Below are 27612 nucleotides of genomic sequence, written 5' to 3' on the forward strand. Positions count from 1 at the left end.
GTAGATTTTTTGACAATGATTGTAGAGTGGAGAATGTGTTAGCTACAGCACAAGTGTTGTTTCCAGAATTCACTTTGTGGAAGACTCATTCCTGGTGTGACACACAGGTGTAATGTATAAGAATTTTTCTGTGCGGTACGAAGTCGAACATCTTTTGAAAATCTAGCAAGACAGGATCTACCTCTTCGCATCTGTCCATTATTTGGGAGATACTGGCAATGTCTACGAAGAAGTGCTTCCTGTAAGTTGCTCTTCTAAGAACCATGAGGATGCTTTTTGAGAATAGGTTTTGTTTGGAGGAGCCTGTGATTCGTACCAGTTGCTTTTTTTAAATATTTGCATGCTAATTAACGCATTCTTCGTGCGTTATCGCTTCCAGGAAGCTCGCATTTCGGAAGAAAAATTCGCTGGGAGGGGGATTCCCAGGCAGTGCCGGCGGAGCGCTGGCAGGCGGCAGCGGAGTTGGCAGCCCTGCGGGGCGACGTGCAGAGCTGCGCACCGCCAGTGCCCCGCCAGCCGTCGAACGGACCGGCAGCTTCCAGTGGCTCAGCAGCCTCGCCGTCGTCGAACACGAGGCTATCCGCACCCGGGGCGCGAGCCAGCCAACAGGTGGGTGCACCAGCTACTGTCGCACGGCGTTGCCGCTACACGCGAAAGGCAGAAAAGCACCCTCTCACGACTACGGGAGTCATCTTCGTAATTCCGGCGGTTTCCTGCAGACTTCGTTGCTTTTCCCGTATTGCTGTTACTCTTTCAGCTGCGCCCTGCACGGTGAGTTCCATTTTAATTGAAGGGTCTGTGAGAACAACTTGGGAGTCATACTTGAACTATAAAACTCATGTGATGAAAACTTTTTACGTTGGCTTTGAAACCGGCTTTACAGTTTCGTTGTTTCACATATAATTAATTCTTTCACCTCTGGCAACGTTTGTTAATGTGAAAAATGCCGAGTAGCACCGTGGTTAGCAATCTACGTTAAACTGTAGGCCCACCTATAATTGGTTAGGTGAGTCAGTTCAGAGGTATACAACCTCTAATAGAACCATACCCAGTAAATAGTTGTGGCGTTCAAACCAATCTTAGAGTTAATGACAACTTTACTTAAAGAACCGCTTCATGAGGACTGCGGCGTACAAATAAAATGGCTCTTTGCGTCAATCATTTATTTATCATATCTTAGGCGTTTCGATGGTTCATACGCTCATCTTCAGGTGCAAGTTTAAGTGTTCACATTCTTGGTATTAGAGCGCACCACAGATTTCTTTCCAAAGCAGAGGTAAACCAAGTAGAGGCTGCATACGGATACTAGTCCTGTGTGCTCTTCACTGCACTTGACGTGTTGCAGTCTTTCTTTGCTATACAGTACCGACAAAAGTAGCATTATGAAGCCTCCGTTTGGTGCCACCTTACCTCATAATACGAAACACATCCAGTTTTTTCGCGTGATCTGCTGCTTTTGAAAGACGTCTGTGCCCCATACTAACAGCAAGAATGTAACTACACCTGAAGATGATGATGTAAACCACCAAAACACGTAGTGATATAAGTGACTTTCTCGAATAATTGCTTCATTGTGTTCACCACTATACAGATTAACTTTAAACTGTCAGTCTCAAAGTGAGTACCAATTATTTTGTGCGCCTTCAGTTTCACAAATGTGAAGGCGAAGCAAAGAGATAAAAACAAATGATTTAAACAATTAAACGAAGCAGTTATTTTCGGCTTCATTTTGTTGGAGTAAAGCTATTACCGCTACACTGCGATAAAGAGTTCTCGGTTGATTTGCCACGTCCAGTTCGTATAAAACACCAAGCTTTCAACAACAACCTCTGTTGTCATTGTCAGAGGCTAAGTGAGACGTAGCCCCTGAAAACAACCATAGAGGCTATTGGTGAGAGCTTGCAATCTTAAATGAATCTTAGGCGGCAAGCGAACAGAGCACTTTTCACCCGAGGACACTGTCACGAAACACACCGTAGCCGTACCGTATCAGCAGTTCTGTCTGTGTGGCTAATCTTCTCAACACTCTTGGTTTGTGGTAATTAATTTTCAGAGATGGCGTGTAGGCAGTCTGTCTTGAAATGTACTGTCATCCCGAAATTAATTTTACAGTATACACGGGTTTTTATAGAAAATCAGAAGTTTTTAATCTGGCTTACGTTTTCCACCTTTTGACTCTTCGTAAAAAAATCTCCTTTCTCCTTTTCTGTCATTTTTTTCAACACTTTCATGTAATGTCATCGTGGAAATAATTTTATTCTTCAAAATAAAATGTAATCCTTGTCGGTTTCGGCTTCTTATTTCTTCTGTACGTAATTATTGTTTCACATACAGTCCTGGACTACGACAGAATATCTTTTTTTCTTTTATTTGTCCGATTTTCGCATCAGTAGGGGATGTCAAACCTGATGATGATCCTTGGATCGAAACTGATTGCACAATAAAGAAATTTTACCAGCAGCTGTTGGCGGTAAATAATGACGTTCTTAAAATAAAATGATAACTTCCTTCTATTATTTTATATTTAGCAGCAACTTTTATAGCTCTTCGTGTTTTCCAGTTACGGAGGTAGATATCAACAAAATTCGTCTGTGATCTTATTCTAGCAGTTAACTGTTCTCAGTTTTTATTTCCTTCCACGGTCTTTGAATCACATAGGTAAATTATTTCTCAGCGACAATATGTCACCTAAGAAACATGAAAACATCAACAATGATCGATATTTTTACTCCAACTGCTTCGCTCCGAATTTAGTAAGCGTTCGGTTGTTAATATGGAGAAAGCAGCGATCAGTCAAAACGGGGAACACATGCAGATCTCATTCCCAGCTCAGTTGAGGACAATGAGTGATTCCACAGCAGTGTACCCAATAGTGCAAACGAGTTTCTGGCATAAATGTAACATTAAAAAGTGATATGCAAATAGGACGACCAGTTTGGTACGCAGAATAATGCAGATGATCCCTTTCGTCAATACTGAAACGCATATCACGACGTGATTCTCTTACTAGATTGAAAATATGAAGATTATTATCCGTACATTTCAAACCACCTATGATACGCAGCAAGCCAGGCACAAATTCTTAGCGAAAAAGCCTCGTTCTGTGTTCAGATAACTTAACAACAACAAAGTGCGCGGAAATCTTCTGTAACCTTCGCCTTGGTACATGACTTCATGTTCAAGGTCAACCGGTAGTAACGTTAAACTTCCGAGCCGGTGCGGTTCATTTGCACGTGTCGCAGATGGTGCAGTTTCTCAAAACTGGCACATCATTAAAGTACCGCATCACTAGTATAAAAAAGAATTTCTGCTGTTAAATATGTGTAAATAGTATTACGGAAGGTGTCGTGCTCCTGGGCTTGGGAATATGCAGCCAGTCTCCAGTCGAGATTGCTTACAACGTATATACACTGCCTGATGAAAGAAGTAAAGCACCCAGCAGACATGATCAGATGTCATTGTAGCTTCGTATACGTACACACCATTAGCGTGTAGATAAATGATTAGAGCTGCAGTTCCCTGTGACAGGTAGAACCGCGACCAGAGTGCATAAGAGTTGTTCGTGTTTAGTTTTGTACGTGGCCTGGTAGGATATATAAGGGATGTGCATTGTCTCAGATGTTGAGTGACCACTGCAGGGCACGGAGATCCCGCGTACTCCTATGAGACAGCATTATGAGCAGCTAACAGAGCTTGAGTAGAGCCTAATTGTGGCTCTCTATTTGGCTGGATGGTCGGATCGTGCATTGTCTAGATTTGTAGGGCATTCGGATGTGTCAGTGGCCCAATTTTGTACTGAATGGGAACGTGAGGGTAGGAATACTCGTCAAAGTTCCGGCCGACTGCAACGGATGATCGCCGTATTGTGCACCAAGCACACAGTAACCCATTCACATCTGCTCTTGCGATGAGAGAACAAGAAATGGAGTCCGTGCAACATTCTATGTCAAACCGCACCATTGATCGGAGACTAGCAGCAGTCGGGTTAAGAAATCAGCGTCCCACGCACAGGCTGCCGTTAACAAAACAACACAGACGGCTGCTTTTGTAGTGGCGCCGCCATCAGGAACGATGGACTGCTGACGAATGGCTATGCATTACGTACAACGATGACTCGTGGCTGTACACAACCCCAAGTTCCCAATCTTGCGATGTTTTGGAGGCACAGTGGTGTTAATCCTGGCGTCCTGTTATGGAGAGCCATCGGATATGGCTGCTAGTGATTGAGGAAATCTGACGGTCCAACGGTGAGTCACGCATCTCCTATGTCCTCAAGTATTATCTCTGTTGATACTGTAGCGTGATGCCATTTTTTAGTAGGACAATGCTGGTCCGCGCTTGGCACTTGTCTGTGTGAACTGTCTGTGTGATCTTGAGGCACTCCTGCAGCGAACGAGATTCCCAGATCTGTTCCCTATAGGACTTGGGCGGGACCAACTCAGACATCAAGTTCGTCCCAGCGTCAGTATCCAGTTTATCAAGAACCAGTTGTAACAGTTGTGGGTCAGGAAAGGATACAACGTGCTTCTTGACAATCTTCCAACCGAATCACTGCATGCACCCACACAAGAGGGGCTGCAACGTCGTATTGAACAGTGGGATCTTATTGCTAAGGGCTTTGAAAAATTGACACGATTTCGTAATCATCGAAGGATCATCAGACACCCTCTCAACCCGCAAAGTTTCATTTGGCTTCCCCCAATCCTCTTGGGTGTTTCCCTTTTTTTTGTTAGGCAGTGTGGGAGCTACACCAAACAGGACCAACAGTTGATACTGGACGTGTATTAAGATTACCAGCAGGGATGCTCACAGGTTAGTTTGACCCACGAGTGTGACGGTAATCCTGAAAAGAATTTGAACTGGCAGACGCTTGAAAGTACACGCCAACTGTCCTGCAAAAGTCTATCTACAATTTTTCAAGAATCAATTTAGGTATATACTGCCCCCCCCCCCCCCTCTCACCTTCGCACACACACTTTGTAAGTAGGCTGTTTAGGTTTTTATGTTGATAACGTCACGTAGCGCTCTGTATGAAAATCAATGACTGTGCTGTGTGCAGTCTGTGGCTGGTTTGCATTGTTGGAATATTCTAGTGTTGGGCATATATATATATATATATATATATATATATATATATATATATATATATATATATATATATGATGACTTTGCAACATTATTGAGGTAAATACATTGTTTGATCTCTATCAAAATCTTTCATTTGCTGACTATGCCTGTCAGTAGTTAGTGTCTTCAGTAGTTAGAATCTTTTATTTAGCTGGCAGTAGTGGCGCTCGCTGTATTGCAGTAGTTCGAGTAACGAAGATTTTTGTGAGATAAGTGATTCATGAAAGGTATAGGTTATTGTTAGTCAGGGCCATTCTGTTGTAGGGATTTTTGAAAGTCAGATTGCGTTGCGCTAAAAATATTGTGTGTCAGTTTAGTGTTGATCAGAATAGGTAAAGAGCGAAATGTCTGAGTGCGTTCAGTTCTGCTCAGCTGTTTGAAAATCATATAACGTAAGGGGTTTATCAGCAGAGTAATTCATAAATTTCTCTAAGGGGACGTTTTAGCTTTTCTTTACCGCAAGGACCGCAAACGCACGATTAAATCACACCGTGAACAGAGCCATTTGGGCAGTCTTTCTCCCGCGCTCGATGTGCGACTGGGGTGGTATGCAACAGTAGCATGTGACGCATTTCACAGTGGTTTGCATTGGATATAAATGTAGAAAAAGATCTGTTAAGCGACTTATTAGTGCTATATGCTTGGAGTTTCCAAATCGTAAACCTCCGCTGGATGCGTATTGGGTTTCTGCGGGATATCGAGTAGGAGTCATTTCAAATAGTACAAACACATGATCAGAAACCAGCAAAAACAAACATATACACGGTCCAGAAACACTGATGTGCCCACTTGTCAAAAGCTTGAATAACCACCTCTTGCAGGGCGGACATGCAGGAAGACAGTCAATGGCCGGCCAGGTTGGCCGAGCGGTTCTAGGCGCTTCAGTCTGGAACCGAGCGACCGCTACGGTCGCAGGTTCGAATCCTGCCTCGGGTATGGATGTGTGTGATGTCCTTAGTTAGGTTTAAGTAGTTCTAAGTTCTAGGGGACTGATGACCTTAGAAGTTAAGTCCCATTTGAACCATTTTTTTGACAGTCAGTGAGGTTCTGCAAGATACCAACAGGGAAGTGGAACTACGCCGACTCCATTGCCGTAGCCAGGCTGTGGTAGGTTTCTCGGCTGAGGATCAATGGCGCGAACAGCCCGATGGAGGTGGTCCCGCTGATTGCGTCTAAATCCGAGGAGTTTGGTGGCCGGGAGAGTACGGTAAACTCAACCTGGTGATCTCTGAACCACGGACGTACTCTACGAGCTGTGTGATACGCTGCATTGTCCTGCTGGTAGATATCATCGTGCAGAGGAAGAAACAAAATGCATGTAGGGATGGACATGATCCCCAAGGATAGACACGTACTTGAGTTGACCCACTGTGCCTTCTGGAGTGACGAGATCACCAAGGGAACCCCACGAAAAATTACCCAGACCAGAACGCTCCCTCCTCCTGCCTGGTCCCTTACGACGATTGTTGCAGGGCCAACGGCCATCTGTCCGATGCAGCATAAAACATGATCCATTTGAAAAGGCCACCTGTCGCCACACAGTGGACATGCGGTTGCGGTGTTTGCATCGAAATTCCAGCCTTCGTTACCGATGAACAGCAGTCAGCATGGGTGCACGAAATAGGCGCCTGCTGTGGAGCCCATAAGTAGCAACATTCGTTGAAAGGTCGTTGAGGAGACGCTATTGGTAGCCTCTTGTCTCATCTGGGTGGTCAGCTGCTCAACAGTTGCACTTCTATTTGCCCGTACGCATCTACACAGCCATCGTTTACCGTTGTCACCTATGGCCCATGGTGTACCACAGTTGTCTCGGCGCAGGTTTTGGATAGCACCATTTTAGAATTCATTCTAGAAACATCCGCCAGGCTGTGGCTAAGCCATGTCTCCGCAATATCCTTTCCTCCAGGAGTGCTAGTTCTACATGGTTCGCAGGAGCGCTTCTGTGAAGTTTGGAAGGTAGGAGACGAGGTACTGGCGGAATTAAAGCTGTGAGGACGGGGCGTGATTCGTGCTTGGGTAGCTCAGTCGGTAGAACACTTTCCCGCGAAAGGCAAAGGTCCCGAGTTCGAGTCTCGGTCCGGCACACAGTTTTAATCTGCCAGGAAGTTTTATAGCACCATTTTGTTTAGCACGGTATACTTGAAGAACGGCAGCACCCGAACGGTTTGCAACTTAGCCGTTTCGGAAATGCTCCCAGTTTTAGCCCGAAAGCCAACAATCATGTCCTTCTGGACGTCAGATAAATCTCTCCGTTTCCACATTACGACAACGACTGAAGTCCTTTTCCACGTCCACCCGTGTCCCCTCCCCGTCACGCTTTATATACGCCTCAAGCTCCCAATGCTAGTGCTGCTACTTGCCGTCTGCGTATATTCATTGAACGATGACGTCGAACGTAGTTGGTAGTCACATTATTTGACTGTACCGTGTAAAACAGTGTTAGTCCCTCGTGCCAGTGCAGTACTACAGGTCGGCCGCTGCGGCCGAGTGGTTCTAGGCGCTTCAGTCCGAAACCGCGCTGCTGCTACGGTCGCAGGTTCGAATCCTGCCTCGGCCATGGGTGTGTGTGATGTCCTTACGTTACTTAGGCTTAAGTAGTTATAAATCTAGCGTACTGATGGCCTCAGATGTTAAGTCCCATAGTGCTTAGAGCCATTTGAACCATCTTGTTCTCCCGACATGAAAGACAGCAAATGTATCAGGACGACAGAGAATGATATGGAAGGATAATACCATGGGAGACATGCCGATACTGGGTCTGGGAGATGAAGATGTAGATGACAGGAAAGTGTGGAAGGCTGGAGTGAGTGAGGCCAAGGACCGGCTGCGGTTTGTGTGGCCAGTATAAGTAAGCAAGTAAGTGAATAAGTTCATTTGGTTGTATCAACGTTATGTAGAAACCTGAAGCACTAAAACTATTACCTTTTATTTTCTCTATTTTTTACTATGCCAGTCTCGAAACATTTTGGACTGACGAGGTATATTTATTTTCCTATTTATTTCGAAAGTCTTATGTCAGTCCTCTTTTTCATCTTATTGTACATTGTTCTGGTCAGCAACCTGGAAGCATGAACTGTCAACTCGACTGTGCTATAAATCTCACATTTATGTGCCCTTGATATCATCAGATCATGTGGATTGCATTCTCAAAGTTCGATGGCTTGTGTCTGGTCTCATAGATTCTATGTACTAGCTTGAATAATTGTTTGCCCCAATGTTTTTATAAATTCCGTAGAAATGTTATCTCCTTCCGCCTTCTATGACCACCGCAAGTCTCTGAAAGCCTTCTCGAAATTCATGCTAATGATGGATCGTCTTTGTCTTTCAGATCGAAAGTTATTTCATTTGCTACCATGCCAGCAGCCAGTCCCCCCCCCCCCCCCCCCCCCCTTGGAGTCCCTGGCTATACTGTTTCCAGCCATTCGTTCTCTTCTCTGCTTCTAACAGATGAACTGCTTCTTTACCCTTAACACTGATATTTTTGCTAACTCTCCAAAAGTTATTTTGACCTGTCTATATACCGAATCCTACAGAGGACCTTTTCCCTTTAAATTTCTTCAGACCTTTTCTACAGCCATTTCGCTTTAGCTTCATCGCAGTTCCTGTTGATTTAACTTCTGGATGACATACTGTTGTATTACTAAAAATTTGTATATTTCCTTCTGTCATCGATTAGTTAAAATATTTCTTCGGTTACCCAAAATTCCTTCGCTTTATCTTCTTTGTCTCTATATTTGTTTGTCCAATTCAGGTGACTTGCTTCTAGACGTGCCAATCCCTTCTCATGATAATTATCTACTGCGTCGTTCAATATCGCAGTATCTACAGTTTCAGCACTTCGAATGCACATCATCAGTGCTCTGTGCCACAGTATCCCCCTTCCTCGTGATTTGCTATCTGTAAAAAGCTATTCTTGGGGTAAGACTCCCTAGCTTTCCTACTGATGGAGCGGTGGCGAGAAATGAGGATCGCGTGGAGCAATATCATCGAAATTTGATGCACTAACCTGAATGACTGACCGTTGATGTGAGACACTCCTAGGTGTCGTAATTGTGAAGTTCGGAGAGCGGGGTGATCATATATGAAAGTAATAGAGAACGAGTGATGTTAGTGCCGAATTATCGAATTAATAGTTTTCGTGCTCGAATAGCTGACTGATGGTACTATTGTTGACATTTCACTCCTAGATGTAGGGATGGCTCTAGGGGTGGAAAGGTGAACGACAAGTAAAATTAAACAAAAACGATTAATATTAGTGCCGAATCCACAGTTTTCGGCGTCGGTGGTCTAATTTCTAACTATCTTGACCACTTTTAATACCAATTTTAGCCAAAAAGAACAATTTAGAACCTTCTGGAAAGTCTTGGAAGCATTTTCTCACTCCTTATTGTTGTGCAAAACCATTCTTGTTGCTATAAACAAAAATGTTCCCTTGTTAATTCCAAGCGTTGAGTTGAAGTGATGTTATTGTGAATTTGTAATAGTCTTCATCGTCTAATTTGTATACTGTACAATACTTTTAAAAGATTTCAATGAAGTAACTCTGATATTACATTACAGAAACATTTGATTCCACTCCATATCAAATAAAAGACTGAGATAGCCGTATTGTCCAGTTATTTCTATCTACTCCCAGTGCTATAAGACGCTGACAGCCTGCCTACGGGAATACACGCCTAGAGATGAAATTAAAATTCAGAAAAAACTGTACGTCGAAGGTTACGTGTAGCTAATTTATTGGCAGTAAACGTTATGTTAAAGTAAACTTTGTTCTGACGCAGTACAACGAAGTCATGTGTATATGGAAGATGAAGGTCGTAGAGGACTGAATGCGCCGTAAACCCGACTAAATGTTGCGGAGTTTGACGTCATCACAGAATGACAGACGCGTCGTCCGCATGGCCGTGACAAGCCCGACTCTCATCTCGTCTCTTGGCTTAGCTTTAGAGAACTGTTGTTTGTGCACCTCTGTGTATCTTTAGTGTCCGCCAGCAACCGCTGACGGGATCCCAGATCCATTGAATTTCCTGTACTGTTACATCTGAAGCTATGAAAAAGAATCACGTGTCTTGCTGGATAGCTGAGTCGATAAGAGCGTTAACCTCGAAAGACAAGGTACCGAGTTCTAGCGCCAGTCCGCACCAGGAAGTCGTGAAATAGCGTACTAAGTCTCGTTGTAGAGTGAAAGATTCATCACGAAAAGGAGTATTTCCATTGTGTTATCCCCTCTTCACTCCACTTCCAGGCACACGCTGATCACTATATTCATTCTGCAACCAGCAATGAATGTCTACCACGAAACGCCCTTTCATTAAATCGGTCACCGAGATCCACGTTTTTCGCAATGCTTTTTGTCCACCTGTTTTTCACTAAAAATTCATTGAGATCATCACGCTACCAACATACGGAGTAAGCAGATTAAGCTACAGCTACACGGGAGCTGTGAAGAAAGGTTGTTATTTTTCGTACTACTTTTGTATCTTACCATTAGGCCCCTTCTCACAACGCTGCGAGCCTGCTTTCTTCGTTACAACTTTCATAAAATGAAACCGGCCTCAGTTTGGTGTAAAACAGTAGCACGCTCCTCTACATGATAGAATCCTACAAACCAAGCATCCCCAGCATGTTATAATGACGATGCAAAAGGATGCCAAGCTATGAGATTATGAGATTTTTGATTATCTACTACTAGTACGTTGGCTATTCTCACTGCAGTGACCACTTTTGTAACTATATTGACGTATCATACTCCGCATCAAAAAAATGGCTCTGAGCACTATGCGACTTGACTTCTGAGGTCATCAGTCGCCTAGAACTTAGAACTAATTAAACCTAACAACCTAAGGACATCACACACATCCATTCCCGAGTCAGGATTCGAACCTGCGACCGCAGCGGTCGCTCGGTTGCAAACTGTAGCGCCTAGAACCGCACGGCCACTCCTACCGGCTACTGCGCATCGACCAACGATATAAAGTCTTTACCACTTTTACCCACACGACCCTAGACGACTACAAGTTGCGCCATATCCATTCTATTCACAGCGCAATGTACAGTACAACGCAACCTTGCAACTTTCACTAACAGAGAGTGTTGTGACTACCAATCTGCCAATGAAAAAGGCTCGTTTGTAACAAGGTCTTAGGCATGTAACATGGCGCTAAACAAATGTATATTTCAGCGCGGTAGTAGCCCTTACGTTCGGATAGTAAAGAGGCTGTAAAAGTACTTTGCATACAAAGGTACTAATTTCATATTTAAAAAAAAAACATCCGTTTACGCGGTTTAAACGATGAACAACTATGTTTGGTTACCGGTGTGGGAACATACGACCGTTTTTGTGATAAGACACCATCGAATGCGGAGAATTTCGTAGTATGTTAAATGTTGTTGCATGTTACATCACCTCGACGGACCAAGAGTATGCTATTACTCGATATATTCCCAGCACCCGGCGCTGCTTTCGCCGATATTTACATATCATTATCGAAGGAGGAAGTCCAGTGGTACCACACTGAAGTCATATTCGAGAAGAAATGGATTTTAATACTGGTTGTAGCATTCCTGTCGGTGTGCTCCTGAGTATCACAAAGCAACTTCTAGAATCGTTTCTTCAGCAACGTCAGGTTCAATTCTCTCTCCGACCTTAAACTGGACGACCTAGCCTTCTAATGACGCCACTTTCTACCGGGCATTAACTCATTACTAGAAGAAACAGATTTGGAGACGTCTTTTGGGAAATAGTGATCTCGTTTTAGTTTTGTGGTGTACATGCTTACACCTACTCATGTTCCACCTAAATACATGTAGGGGTTCTAGTCAATACATCTCGTTAAATATTAGTAGAAATGTTTTTATTTAAAGCTGCTTATTCACACTTACATAATGAACAGCGGCCTTCCGAAAATTAGTTTCTTATGTATTTTTTAAAAAATAATGAATTATCAATATCAATAATTTAATAAAATTCGCCTGGGTAATCAACATTGCTACCATAAGTACCCGAAAACTCTGTTTTAGTTTTCCCTACGCGTGTCTAGTCAAAGATCTCCACCCTCCTCCTTTCATTACTAACATCACTTGTTCTGCGCAGTCCTGTCTAGCTTTCCCAATCCATTTTCTGTCCTTCACCAATGACCCTGTCCAATTCTTGTTAGGTGCGCATACTACTTCAGCCTTCGTTCAGATTGACAGAGCGAAAAGTAATCATAGTATGAAGTTTTGGCATTACTAGAACAGATAAAAGATGTCGGTTACCTATGCTTCAAAGAAAAATTCATCAGTCATCACTTGACACCTCTGAGCCCAGCAAATCAAAACAACCAATGGGCAAATATAAAATAATGTGAAATATAAGCTTCACCGAAATACTACTCGAACCCTAGCTTGGATACAAATAACTCAAGCTACATGAATAACTGGAGCGAAAGGAATAGAAAGGAAACGGGATAGGAAAAAGTAGGAAGAAAATATTGAGTTACAGCCGACCAGGGCATTGCGGCAATGCAACGATGAGAGTTGAAAATTTGTGTCGTACCGGAACTCGAACCTGGATGCGCCGCTTCTGCACACTGTTGCTTTAACGGCATGGGCCATCCGGACACGCTTTCCGTCAGGCTCAAATTCCTAACCTCGCACTCGCCGCGCCACGACCTTTGCCTATTGACCCCCTCCTCGCAGAGTACGGATTCCTATAAGAGTTCGGACGTCGGTCGTGAATGGGCAATGAAACTTTTTCATCAAACAGCCGTCGCGCCTACAGAATTATAGATATGAGTGGTGTCTATCTTGTCAGACATCTCCAACAAAATAGACACTGCTCATACCTATAACTCAAGCTAGTTTTATAAAAGCAGGTATAAGTAAATCTCAACAGTAATGCCGTACGGGAGATGCTTATTTCAAGTGCCGCATCGAAATTTGCTTTGGGCCTGCAGTGGGTTGGACACTCCTGGTCTACACGCTATTTGCTCACCAAACAAGTCCAACCAGAGTCGATGACCACAGCTCAGGAATCCCTCTTTCCCCCTGAATCCCATCGTAACAAATAGCAGATCAAGATCCAAGCCATCTTCCAGCAAATCCGAGCGACATGCTTTTCGGACATGTTAGTATAATAGACAATCATGTAGCCGCTCCAAATGATATTCAATCTTGGCAGATGCTCATATTGTCTCTGTCCCACAATACTGGCAACACTTGTCCTTGAACGGCCGTCCTCCAGCTGTCGACGGTAAACGCCTGGGAGCGAGCACACACGCTCCGCCGTTAAGTTGGCTCGCCAGAGCGCTGCATGACCTCTGGCGGGACGCGAAGGAGGAGGTAGCTTCGTTACACAGGCAAAGAGATTACATCGCTCTTTCGATACGGTAACAAAGCCATACACGGGTCGATAACCTATACCAAGTGAAGGTTCCGACTCTGCTCTTTCCCGTCTAACTGCAGACCCACCCATCTCCTACATACTACGTATCTTTCTTCCTCGTTACAGAACTCGGATCATTTTCTTCTCTCCAGTACCCTCTATATATTTACTGGAGCGCCAAAGAAACTGGTATAGCCATGCATATTCAAACACAGAGATATGTAAACAGGCAGAATACGGCGCTGCGGTCGGCAACGCCTATGAAAGACAACAAGTGTCTGGCGCAATTGTTAGATCGGTTATTATAGCTACAACGGCAGGTTATTAAGATTTATGTGAGTTTAAACGCGGTGTTGTAGTCGGCGCACGGGCGATGGGACACAGCATCTCTGACATTGCAATGAAGTGGGGACTTTCTCGCACGAGCATTTCACGAGTGTACCATGTATATCAGGAATCCGGTAAAACACAATATCTCCGACGTCGCTGTGGCTGGAAAAAGATTCTGCAATAGCGGGACCAACGACGACTGAAGGGAATCGTTCAACGTGACAGAAGTGCAACCCTTCTGCAAATTCCTGCAGATTTCAATTCTGGGCCATCAGCAAGTGTCAACATGTGAACCATTCAATGAAACATCATCGATATGGGCTTTTGGAGCCGGAGGCTCACTTGTGTACGCCTGATCACTTCACGACACAAAGCTTTACTACTCGCCTGGGCCCGTCGACACCGACATTGGACTGTTGATGACTGGAAACATGTTGCTTGATCGGACGAGTCTCATCTCAAATTGTATCGAGCGGATGGACGTGTACGGGTAAGGAGACAACCTCATGGATCCATGGAGCCCGCATGTCACCAGGGGACTTGTCAGGCTGGTGGAGACTCTGTAATCGAGTGGGGCGTGTGGAGTTGGAGTGATATGGAACCCCTGATACGTCTAGATACGACTCTGACAGATGACGCGTGCGTAAGCATTCTTTCTGATCACCTGCAGCCATTCATGGCCATTGTGCATTCCCACGGACTCGGGCAATTAATTGCTACAGAGTTGCTCCAGGAACACTCTTCTGAGTTTTAACACTTCCGCTGACCGACAAATTCCCCAGACATGAACATTAGTGAGCATATCTGGGATGCCTTGAAACGCGCTGTTCAGAAGAGATCTCCACCCCCTCGTACTCTTATGGTTTTATGGACAGACCTACAGGATTCGAAGTGTCAGTTCCCACCAACACTACTTCAGACGTAAGGCGAGTCCACATCGCGTCATGTTGCAACACTTCTGCGTGCTCGCGGGGGTCCTACACGATATTAGGCAGGTCTACCTGTTTCTTTGGCTCTTCAATGTGCATTCTTTATCTACAGTTACAGTTTTCGACAAACATGCTGCCCCTTACACATTTTTCATTCTCTGATGGGCATCTACCGGTGTTTGCCTTCAGCAGCCAAGTAAAGAATAACAGCATGTTGATCCTGTTTACAAGCATTTAATAATAAAGTCGACTTAGTTCAAGTTTCCGCATTTACCGTACGCACGTCGAATAGAGACGAAAGCCACACTAACCTCTCGTCTACATGTCGGTGCTTATATACCCGCATCAGAGTCGCGGTACTTGCATGTACGGAGGAACAACGCCCACAAACGGAAAATTTTTGACCACCAGTTATAATTTTCAATTAAATAATGCGGGAAAATTATAACTACACCTGTTCATCTTCAAGCTCCTTTCCAGGTAGTCCGCCGATTAACTGGATTCGTTACCACGGCATGATAGCCGCCGGCAGCTGGTGCTGCGTGACGATGTAGTTCATCCTGCGGCCGGTTACTTTACGGCCCATTCTGCCCGCGGCGCCAGCGAATCATTAGCGAAACAAGCGCAACAGGCGTGGCCTTACGGCCCAACGCGCTCACAAAATTGGGTTGCGAATACTGTAGCTGGCTTTAGGCAGCAGCGGCGCAGCGACTACACGGCGTCTGTCAGGAGAAAGTGAGACCATCTTGGCGCCGCACTGCCTGTCCCGGGAGGCGACAGGGGGCAACAGAGAGCCCACGAGCTGGTCACTTCTGTACGGTCCACTGTCAGAGCCTGTGATCCTGCTATGCTCACAAAGCGGACACGAAGGTTGGCAAGGGCAGAAGAAGCTCAGAAAGATTTTGTAAAGGACTGCAGTACTTCCATATATTTTAGGGTCCGCCCCGATAACTGGTCAGCGTGACGGATTGCCGTCGTACGGGTCGGGGTTCGACTCTCGGCTGGGTCGGGGATTTTCTCCGCTCTGGGACTGGGTGTTGTCTTAATCATCATTTCGTCTCCATCGGGCGCGCAGTTCGCCCAGTGTGGCGTCGAATGTAATAAGACCTGCACGTAGGCGGCCTGACCAGCCCCGTAAAGGGCCTCCCGGCCAATGACGCCAAGCGCTTATTTCCATTTCCATATATTATGGGGCACCCAAAGAAAAGGCGATCTACTTTTCCACAAGACTAGAAAGGTTCCTCTACGACGAGCAGCCTGTGAAAATGTTTACGGAAAGATTCGTGGCTAAATCTGAGTTTGGCTATTGGCGAGGCGAGGCGACTTGCCATTGGATGCGTATGGGATTTTCCTGGAATAGGGGATTATTACGTTCTTCTTGCTTTTTGTATCTCGATTTTGTTCCCCTTCCTGTTGATTTCTTCCTTGCCTCTATTTAGTTCGTATCAGTAATGGGTACTTGAGATTGCATTGCACCTCGCAGCAGTTTCTTCAGCTAATCGATCGACAGCTTTGTTACCAGTTTTCCCACAGCGTGATTCTGAAATTCGTCGGCCGAATTTTGGACCGATTCGTTTCATAACAAGAAAATTATTATACTTCCATTTCCTGGGATTGACAAAAATATGGAAGAATAGGGGAAATGACTGACATGTGTGGCTAAATGGCACGTTTGTCCCACTCGTTTCTGTCATTAATAGATAACAGTAGTTATAGAAATCAGCTAGCAGCTTTCATAGGCCCATCGGTTTGCGAATGATGTAAGAGGCGAGATGTAATGCTCTGTGTGTAGACAGGCAAATCAATGCCGGAGAAGGAAAGCGGTTTTACTTGCAGGAGTTGGTATCGACTTACTTTCTTTGCGTCAGCCTTGAGATTTGGCGGGATGTGCCCGCCCGAGAAAAATGGGCTCACACTCGTTGGCGCTGGTTAGGGCAAGACCTTCTGGCTAAGTTGTTCTACTATGCTGGGGTTCAGAGGTGTTAGGATGTTAGGCTAGTTGGGCGTAATTGCCGGTTTTCTAGTCTCTTCTGCATCCAGTTCGCTTAAACAGTGCTTAAGGTTATTTTTCGATGTTTCGTGGTTTTTATTTCTTTAAATTAGTCGATGTGTGTTTGTAATTACAACTACATGTGGTCCCTTCTTCAATATAAATTGTTTCGATAGTGTTTTCTAACAGTTCTTATGATTCACGTATGTCATTTTTACATAATCAAGCAAGCTTTCTTTGTGTATGATTCCATGTGGTGCTAGACGGAGTCTCATGTTGGTCGGGATGTTAAATAGATACGTAGGTCACCAACAGTCTTCTTTTCTCAAAATAAATTGTTTACACTCTTATCTAATTTTAGTTGGTTGTTTTGGGGAAGGAGACCAGACAGCGAGGTCATCGGTCTCATCGGATTAGGGAAGGACGGGGAAGGAAGTCGGCCGTGCCCTTTGAAAGGAACCATCCCGGCATTTGCCTGGAGCGATTTAGGGAAATCACGGAAAACCTAAACCAGGATGGCCGGACGCGGGATTGAACCGTCGTCCTCCCGAATGCGAGTCCAGTGTCTAACCATATCTAATTTTATTCCGGTCTTTTGTGTAATTTCTTAAGATTTACAAAGTTCTCTTTGTCAAACAACGCACATGGTACGAGATAGACATGAGAATGTCGAGTGGCCATTGGATAGGGCTCCACTGTGCTCCTTTTAATTTTAAACCCTAATTAATTAGTACTACAAGAGAATTCACGGTCGTTCTCGAGCAGAAAAGACGTTATTTTACTGGCGCTCCTTTATGAGATCAGTCACGTGGGGCGTGTACGAAGGCTGCTAGCCAAACTGATGTACGTAGTGCACCCTTGTGTTTCCTGCACGTTTCCGTCACCCATGCAGTACGATATGATCAGTCATTTCCTCACTGACAAGTTAGATGATGGGGCATTAACGATCCTTTCATCAGCCACGTCATTACGTCACACACATACACATGTACGGGTGATTAGTTTGAGTTATTGCAGAAATGATGTTTCCTTGTGTTCAGTGAATATAGGGCTTTAAAAAATTATGTTTATATGTATGCGCATGGATTCATACACATAAATATTGAATCTTCACCGATACTCTTTGATTAAATGCTTTATGATAACGTTCCCGTTTATTCAACAGATCCTAATGAACAAAGCGAATGTTCATACAGGACTCCATATTCTTGTACTACAGGGCCCATAACCTAACTAAATATTCTGTCCCAATTCTGTACATGAATAGCGGTCAAACGGGCCCATGAACGTTTGAAATGATATTTAAATCAAAACCATTAGCTGTCGACAGGCGTTGATACACATTAACGGGGACAGTTGAAAATGTGTGCCCTGACCGTGACTCGAACTCGGGATCTCCTGCTTACATGGCAGACGCTCTTTCTATCTGAGCCACCGAGAGCACAGAGGATAGCGCGACTGCAGGGATTTATCCCTTGCACGCTCCCCGTGAGACCCATATCCCCAACTTAGTGTCCACACACTACATTCGTAGTGCCCCTCCCCATTACACTCATTACTCGCGGCATACAATCTTAGCGAGTCCCGTAAGAGTTCGGGCAATGCGTGAGCATCCGCACAGAAGAAGAAGGTCAATGGCCGGTTAGCCTTAACTGTATGAAGATGGTATCTGTTCTTTCGGAGATGTCCGAAAGAACAGGTACCATCTTCATACATGAACGTTTGTGTACCCCGCTTTTTTCCCGCCTCTTGTAATTTCACTCAAAGGAAATTAACGGTTTGGCCTTCTTCTCGCATTAATTCTAGCACTCAAAAATGGTTTCTCTGCCCAACAGCTGTCTGCTATATTTCGGAGGTTGCTTTAAAATACAACATCGTTAGTAGTACTTGTAGCGTACGAATATTAATGGAGCAAGCATTCAGGTGCGGATAACAGAGTTTTTGTCGCCAACGAACTTGGCTCCAAAAGTCATGTGCCTATGGTGTGGTGTAAAGTCTTTTCGTAACGGCTTTGCGGATTCTGAATGTCATTCCATTGCTAATACAGACAGATTCCATTCGAAAGTACGATGAATATTGTACATGCGTTTCATAGGCATCTTAATAATTTGCATTCGATATCTGGAATGAACTTGGCTTAAAGCTTTGAAGAGCTAAATGAAAGTATATTTCGCTTTATCGCGACAAGTATCAAACCTTAGATGTCGCTATTTCTTTTGTTATATTTCTTTTGTTATAGGAAAAGAAGGGAAAGCTACCTCTATTTTTAGGCTTTTCGTTGCGTTTAATGATATTTACAAGGCTCTGTATTGATAAAGTATGCTACGGTTGCATTGCTACACCAAAGTAACGTGTTCTGTATAGTGACCAGAATCTGACAAAGTTGGGAATGACTCAACTGACCCCAGAAACTGACCAACCAGCCAATGGTCGTCAATAGTGAGTCGCCAATTATGGGCAGGAGGACAACAAGAGGAAGACGGACAATGCAGGCAGAATCCCCGAATAACAAGTCTGAACGAGTACCCGAGAACCTAAGACAAAGTGAAATATAAGGACAAAACAACGATGCCTAGTGACATCGAAACAAGAGTGCAACGAAACCGGGTTGAAGGCACAGTCGCTGCGGTGCGCGACGCTGCATGTCTTACGAGTGTCAGCAGCCGTCTCCGACGGGGAGCGTGTAACTGTTTAAGACGAGTTTAATAATTATTGATTACGTGTTTAAATGCACACAAGTTCTCGATAGCACACGACAAAATTAAGACCTTTAGTTAGTACCTTTTCAATTAGATATTAACTTCCCGTAGGCCCTGCACGGAGCCGAGTGTTCGCGAAGTGTGGCGGCAAGCAGACTTGTGTGACGTCACAAGCTCGTTGCAGGGCCTGTAAATCTCGTTGACGCTGTGCAGAGGCGAGGCTACCTCTCGCAGACGTTGCAGTGTCATCGACCGGCCGTTTCCCTGTTCCATGCTCTCCGGAGAGCTTTCAAAATCGCCGTGCCTGGATACCAGTTCCCAAAACAGGACACATTTGTGGCGGTGACATGCATAAATTTACCGATTTTTCACCCACTGATGTATTTTTAGGGACGAAATTCTTCCGTTTTTACTTTTCGGTAGACATGTTTAGTCTTGGTTCATTCTCAATGGAACTAAAATAATAATCGCACATTAATCCGTCCCCGGTAGCTGAGTGGTAACGCCGGCAAGGTAGCTCAGCGTGTTCGGTGAGAGTGGTAGCTGCCTTCTGTAATAAAAAAACTTGAGTTAATGGATCAACGACGAACTAAAACGGATGCCTTGCGACATCCGCCACGAGCAGATGCAACGAACGAAAACGAACAAAATGAGATTTTAAAAAAAAAAAGAAAAGAAAAAAGTGGTCACCGCGACAGAATGTAAATCCTAAGGGCCCTGGTCGGAGATTTTCTCCACTCAGGGCCTGGGTGTTGTGTTGTCCACATCATAATCACCATTTCACCCCCATCGACATGCAAGTCGCCGAAGTGCCGTCTAATCGAAAGACTTGCACCAGGCGAACGATCTACCCGACGGGAGGCCCTTGTCACGCGACATTCTTTTTTATTTATCGCACATTCTCATTTTCTAGCTCTACAGTTTCCTACTGTGAGTACGTTACAACAAGCACAATGAGTCGGAGATGTGTATAATCCGGAATAGTAATTTAGTCACACACGGGGTGATTCTTATATACGTTTAAAGACCTCAGTAGCTACATAGATGATGCCGAAACAAGTAATTTAATAAAGGATACATGGGGACTCAAATTCAGGTAATACCCCAGAAATGGATGACAATTGTTGAACCTGTGACGTCACATCCAAAAGACGAAAGGTATTTTCGAGCGTGTGCATGAAGGTATGATTGAGCAATGCAATACTTGCATTCAAGCAAACTATGCAAATTTCGAAACCCTTTGTAAATGAGAGCTGTTGGAAATTACAAAAGTGTTGTCCTCGCTGTAACCAAGCAAAAGCTGTTCTTATTTTGATTCTTTCGTTCTCAACGGTCTTTTTTATTTATTTTAGTAATAATAGTAAAGAAAAGGTAAATTATTTACTGGTAATGACGCAATTCAATAGTTTATACTCATTTACTTGTAGAGGCAGTTCAAAAATGGCTCTGACCATTATGCGACTTAACTTCTGAGGTCATCAGTCGCCTAGAACTTAGAACTAATTAAACCTAACTAACCTAAGGACATCACACACATCCGTGCCCGAGGCAGGATACTAACCTGCGACCGTAGCTGTCGCTCGGCTCCAGACTGTAGCGCCTAGAACCGTACGGCCACTCCGGCCGGCTGTGACGCAGTACGCTTGGTTTTGTTGTATGGTACTTTGCAATAAACCAGCGGATTCTGCGAGATCAGTGAATAAATTAGTAAATTAATAGCTGAATGTAAACACATAACTGTCTCAGCATTGAAAAAAATACTGTCTGCTAAACTCGAACCCTGAACGCCCCGCGCTAAAGTCGCGCACGTAGGTCCGGAGCCACACGTGAATACTGGACTAGGGTTGGGCTGATCAGGTGCGACAGAACGTTAGGCTCAACCGCTGCCTGTGCGGCGAGGTACGTCATCTGATACGTCACGTGTTAAACATCTGTCGTCTACTTTTGCGGTATTTGGGGCCCTATATATATTATATTAAATTACTGGTCTCATCGTCATCTATGTCGCTTCGGAGGTTTTTGAACTATAATAAGAATTACCCTGTATGTACTAATGAGCCAAAATCCTGTCCACCGCTAGACTGAATGTCGGCTGCTACGGTTGTGGGTACGTGACGCAATAAAGAAAGTATCTAAGCAGAGCAGAGACGAATGAGTTATGAGCTAGCTACGAGACGGCCGCAAATAGGGAAATCCACAATCGTAAATGACTTTGACAAAGAGCAGATTGTTATAGCAAAGCGCCTGGGGACAAGCATCACGGACACGACGAAGGTGGTCGGTTGTTTGCTGCGTGCTACTGTCGTGAGAATCTAAGCAATGTGGTTGAAGGGCTATAAACCACAAATACGCGACAAGATGTTGAACATACACACGCCTCATCACAGAAGGTGGAGGTCGGATGCTTACCCGCTCTGTAAAGCAGATAGGCGACGATGCGTGACAGATCTGACGACTGAATACAGGACTAGTGTTTCGCAGCACAGCGTTCAACGCACATTGTCGAACATCGGGTTCCTCAGTAGGCAACCCCTACGTGTTCGCATTATAACCCTATTACGTCGTCAATTATGGCTGCAGTGAGCATGGGATCATTGAGTCTGGACCGCGTATCAATATAAACGTGTCGCCTGGTCAGAAGAAATATGTCTATTGTTACACCAGGTCGCTGTTCGTGTCCGAATACGCCGTCATCCAGCCGAACATCTGCTCCGAAACATGCACCGCGCCATAGACGCAGGTAGGTGGGGGTAGTTATGTGCTATAGGAGGCATTCACCTGGGCTTCCATGGGACTTGTGTTAGTAATCGAAGCCACCATGGCAGCTGTCGACTATGTGAACATTACTGCGGACCTTCATGCTTGGTGTCTTCTCAGATGATGATGACACGTTCCAGGAAGATACTGGTCCGTGTCACAAAGCGAAAATCGTGCTATAGTGGACTAAGGAGTACGATAGTCAACTCAAGTTGATTTATTGGCCACCGAATTCAACCAGTAATAATGTGGTCGTAACTTTTTGGCTCATCAACGTAAATCTTACGTGCTGATGAAAATTGCTCGAAATTTGTATTCACTAGAGCTACTGAATTGCAGCACACTCCCACATTACTGAATTTATGTCACACAAATTAGCCGTACGATTTGTGCTTTCATTACAATGTCTCCGTATGAATCAACCCATAAAACGCTTCTTACTAGTATGGTAGCAGTAATCACAGCTTTGTGACACTTATCTATGAAAAGTAATTTTGCCTCCTAGGCCTTGATATGCATCTGCGGCAACAACGTGTCAGTACCTTCGCTGTTACTAATAAAAGAACGTGTGAAAACAGCAAATAAGTGCAAAATTAAAGTTCCGGTCAGAGCGCAAAATGTAAACAACAGCGTATAACAAAATCACGCCGTTATTTTGGTATGATGTTGGCGACATGCGCAGTAAGTTTCTCTCACACTTTATAGATATTTCTGTTCTATGGTAGTACTGAGTACTACTAATAAATGTCCTTTAAATGTGGTGTGCTGTGTCGTGTGAATGAATAAACTGAGTTGCAACTGCCGTTCCGACAGCGAAAGGCAGTTGTGATCTAATTGAACACAGAAATTACATGTTTACGAATTTCAAGGATATAGCAAATTCGAGCAAGTACATAAACACTAATACAACGAACACCTGCGGACTTCCGCCACAAGTTTCAAGTTGGTGCGATGTGATCACTGTACACAATCATATATCTGGGAGATTTTTCAAACCAGGAAACGTCGTTTCTTCGGTTGTTATGGTACATCTAACTCACTCACTCTTACGACCTGACATACAACGTGCTCATTTAACAGGGTTAACAGGAGAATTGAAAGTATCTCAATAACCGTTGGATGCATTACATGGAAACTATACTGGACTGAAAACGCTGCGCTGTCAATGATTTCGCAGAGTGGTTCACGAGGATGAGGACTTCGTGAGCGATATGGACTGGCTCGATAGTTGTTTATTTATTTAATCTATATTTATTTAAGCTTCAAGCCCGGTCTTACGTCGGGGCAGCGTTTCACATATGCAGTACGTTCTTTGCATCTTAGATACCTAAGAAATAACAGTAATTTTATATGAAAAATGGTAGTAAAACGATTCGAGCGTCTGTAGAGACATTGTGAATAAATACGGCTAAGAGATGGACTGACCACTGCTCCACGCAGACACAGTGGTCCGGAAAGCGCAGTGGTCAGCGCACCTGTCTAGTAGGCAGGAGACGCGGTTTAGAATCCTGGGCCGGCACAAATACTCAACCCTCCCCATTGGTTTAAATCAATTCCCTCTCGCAGTCAATGTCTGTAATTCCTTTGTGTCTTAATTCATAGTGGCTACTGGATGAAAATGTTCAAAATAGTGTCTGTTCCATCGGACATGTCCAATAGTTCATTCGTTATTCTACTTTTCCTGATTATGAGACATTTGTGTAACAATATCGACGAAGAAATTATTAATAATAATGTTCGTTCGAAAACTTTAAGGACCTACTGTTTGGGTGACTCCTACACCCCCCCCCCCCCCCCTCCCGGATAGCCGTGAGTGTTGAAGTGCTGCTTCCGCACGACAGGGAGTTGCGGTGCGCCGTCCCCGGATCGAATCAGGCTAGCGAATTAACGTCGAGGGTCTGTGCACCGGCCAGCCTGAATTTGGTTTTTAGGCGGTTTCCCACATCTCACTGTGTGAACACCGAGCTGATACCCAAGTCCCGCCCCAGTTACACGATTCGCAGACATTTACGAAACTGCCGCTCACTTTCACATGACTGCCACTACATGCAATCAGTTCGGGGATACATATTTTGTCCCATGGGGTGGCGAAGGGGCGGGGGGTTGGTTAACGTGGTGGTAACAGGAACGGTATCCGGCCACTCTTTAAAACCAACCGTGCTGAATCCGTTATAACCATACCGACTCAGCGCCGATTCGAGACAAAAGCACAAGAAAAAGAAGAAGATATTTGGGCGATTCCTGGGGTGCTTCTAAGGTGCCTCCTAATGTTTTCTGTGTCCGCCCAACCGTTGCAAGTCCTTCTATGCATTGTTTGCTATCATTCGTCCCGCAAGACTTGTTGATGACCGTAAAAGATCTAAGCCGCTCATGAATCTAAATATTCCATGTGAATAGTACTGTTCAGTAAACTACCACACAAATTAAATGTTTGTCATCGTAACTGAACGGCTAACGTGTCTATCTGCCAGGATTCGACCACTGCTATGTTTTACCTTAGAAGGAGCAGTGGGCTACATTGACAAACAACCTCCTGAGGGCAACTGAATGGCTACATGATGGTTAAGTAGCGGCTGCGGTTTGCGACAGCTGACGTCAGCAGTCAGCAGAACACTGCTCGGTGACCAGGTGCCCTTCCGTTCTGACGGCAGTTACCGCCATTCGCGAAGGATGGTGCGGCGCTCGATAAACAGAATACGTTTCACTGCAGATGATCAGGGAATTATATTAAGGATAAGTTATAACTTACAGCACTGAATGCAGTATATCATCAGGATTCATTCCCGCGTGGATTCTTAGTTCCCGACGTTCCCATTAGGTAGCAAGTGAGTTATTCCAACAGTCATCATGGAGTCGTATGACGGTACAGAACGTGCGCAGTATTGTTTATGCTTCATACACTGCTACAGATCAGAGACAATTCAGGACTAAATATCGCAAGCCTCAACCTCAAAGACAAACTCTTATTAATTGGTACAATCGTTTCACCGAAGCTAGCTGTGTCTCACGTAGTACTACTCCAGGTCAGGATCGGCCAGCAGTCTCTAACGCAGCAACTGAACCAGTTCTGCTGTCAACTGCAACCGGCATATCGTACGTGGACACGCTTGAACATTACCTAATGCCTCAATTACAACAGAATATGGGCACAGAACCTATTTTCCAGCAAGTTGGCGCGCCACCATTTTATCGTTACGAAGTTGACTCGTATATCTGTAGCAATGTGCCGATTTGGATTGGACGTGGTGGAACAATATCCTGGCCACCACGAATACCGGATTTAACCCCAATGGACTTCTGTGTATGGGGTTACATTAAAGACAGAATGTTTGTTCCTCTGCTTCCGGGAAACGTTGACGAGCTGCGACAACGGATAAGACAAGCAACTGCTACCTTACATCAAGACTTGCTTCAGAGGACTTTGCCGGAAAGTGATTACAAATGGGACAGCTGTCGTGTTGCAAAAGGTAGCTACACCGAACATTTGGCCGGCCGGAGTGGCCGAGCGGTTCTAGGAGCTACAGTCTGGAACCGCGCGACCGCTCCGGTCACAGGTTCGAATCCTGCCTCTGGCATGGATGTGTGTGATGTCCTTAGGTTAGTTAGGTTTAAGTAGTTCTAAGTTCTAGGGGACTGATGACCTCAGAAGTTAAGTTCCGTAGTTCTCAGAGCCATTTGAACCATTTTTGAACATTTTTAAATAAAACCTGAACATATGAACTACTGCATTCAGTGCTGTATCAAACGTTTTTGTAAGTTATTTACCTTTTTCGCAGTTAAAGGTTTATTTTTGGTTCAAATGGCTCTGAGCACTATGGGACTTAACATCTGTGGTCATCAGTCCGCTAGAACTTAGAACTACTTAAACCTACCTAACCTAAGGACATCACACACATCCATGCCCGAGGCAGGATTCGAACCTGCGACGTTGCTTTTTGTAACTCATTTGTAAATACCTGTATTTATTCTCATGAGGAACTCTTGGCGAGCTCAGAGAAACCGTTCGACAATAGTCGCGTTAGAAGGTGATGTAATAGGGAACTACTGATTTATGTGCTTGCAGTTTCGCTGTTTTCTCGACGGGGAAGACTTAAATTGAAAAGCCGGAAGAAATAACAGGAAGATAAATTCCAATGCTTTGCATCAACTTTGTTTATGTTGCATTATCCTTTCTAGCGCTTTATGCACCGAAAATCATAAACCATAAATTGTAGGATACGGTGTATATTTTAAGCTTAGACCATAATATCAACAGTAATACAGACAAGGTCCCTCCTCGTTCGGGGGCCTCTATGGAAAATAAGATGCCTTAGATAGATAAACCGTGCTTAGACCTCTGGTTCTTCTCCTTCTCATAGCATACAGGGTGATCTAATGACAATCCTCCCTGAGTTACTAGTTTTACTTGTCAATATGAACGGCGTCTTCATAATCTTATAATCTACGAAATCTGCTTTTGTTAATTCTAGCTTTAGAGCTATCAGTTTCGAAAAATCCAGAAGTGGTCCGTAAAACACCCCATATTTATTTAGATCAACAGAGCAGCCACGCAGCGCATTAAACGACTGAAGATACAACTCTGACGGTGGTACGCAAAGTAGCGGATGAAGAGGTGTCAGCTGGCCTCCGTCTAAGAAGATGACGCGGCTACGATATGAGACAGGAATGAAATACAGAATCAAACAAGAACTTGTATCAAACTCCACAGAGTTGCATAGCTAGAGAGCCAGCCCGCCGCGTCACTATGTTGACTCGCACGACGAGGAGGTAGCTTGGCACGCAAAGCACGTGTTGGCACCTTGGAATGCTCGGCGGGCAGCATAACGGTAGGCGCTCCGGGGCCCGTAACGTCGCAAGCAGCACTTCCGCTCCACGGGACTTTTGCTTTCTGATTGCAGAGCACACGATTACTCACGACCGCTTCAGAACACTTCGCTCACTGCTGTGTTACTGGTAACGTCTACTGGTAAATATGCCCCTATCTGTAGACATCAGCTTTCAACGGCGTTGCTATCATTGTTTACTTTCGTTAGTTAGGTTTCTGACTTGACTCTCGCCACTGATAATGCTTCAGTATTGTGAACATTGCGCTGAAGAGCGCTCTGTGGTAGAAAGAAAGGCAAGGGTCGAAGCTTATGAGCATATATAATGGTTTAAGGAAACACGGAGATTCATTGCCTTTATGCAACTGAGCCCACCGCCTTTAAACAGCACACTGGACGCTTTGCAGGGTTGTAGACAGTGTGTGTGTAACTAATACTAAGCATTCATATGAACGTCTTCTGCTGACGTGAGTGTGTAAGTACCAGATGGTTTTATGGAATTAGCGAAGTAAGGTGGGTCTACGAAGGGGAGTCTACTTGAAGACATGACAGGTCGGCAGAAAGGTGATACTGTGTTTGGACGTATCCATGA

At 44.6% G+C, this 27612-nt stretch overlaps 1 protein-coding gene across 2 annotated transcripts in view; it reads left to right on the plus strand.

Moving 5' to 3' along the window:
* The first annotated feature begins 516 nt into the window (after positions 1–516).
* LOC124777586 (sodium-independent sulfate anion transporter-like) overlaps positions 517–27612 on the plus strand; it is a 314736-nt gene continuing 287640 nt past the window's right edge. The window contains exon 1 of one of the 2 annotated variants that reach the window (XM_047253041.1): positions 517–609. The gene's annotated coding sequence lies outside the window, so the exon portion shown is untranslated. The remainder of the gene's footprint in view (positions 610–27612) is intronic. The other variant, XM_047253042.1, reaches the window with a different exon arrangement.

Source organism: Schistocerca piceifrons, chromosome 2, assembly GCF_021461385.2.
Source record: "Schistocerca piceifrons isolate TAMUIC-IGC-003096 chromosome 2, iqSchPice1.1, whole genome shotgun sequence".
Classification (NCBI taxonomy): Eukaryota; Metazoa; Arthropoda; class Insecta; order Orthoptera; family Acrididae; genus Schistocerca; species Schistocerca piceifrons.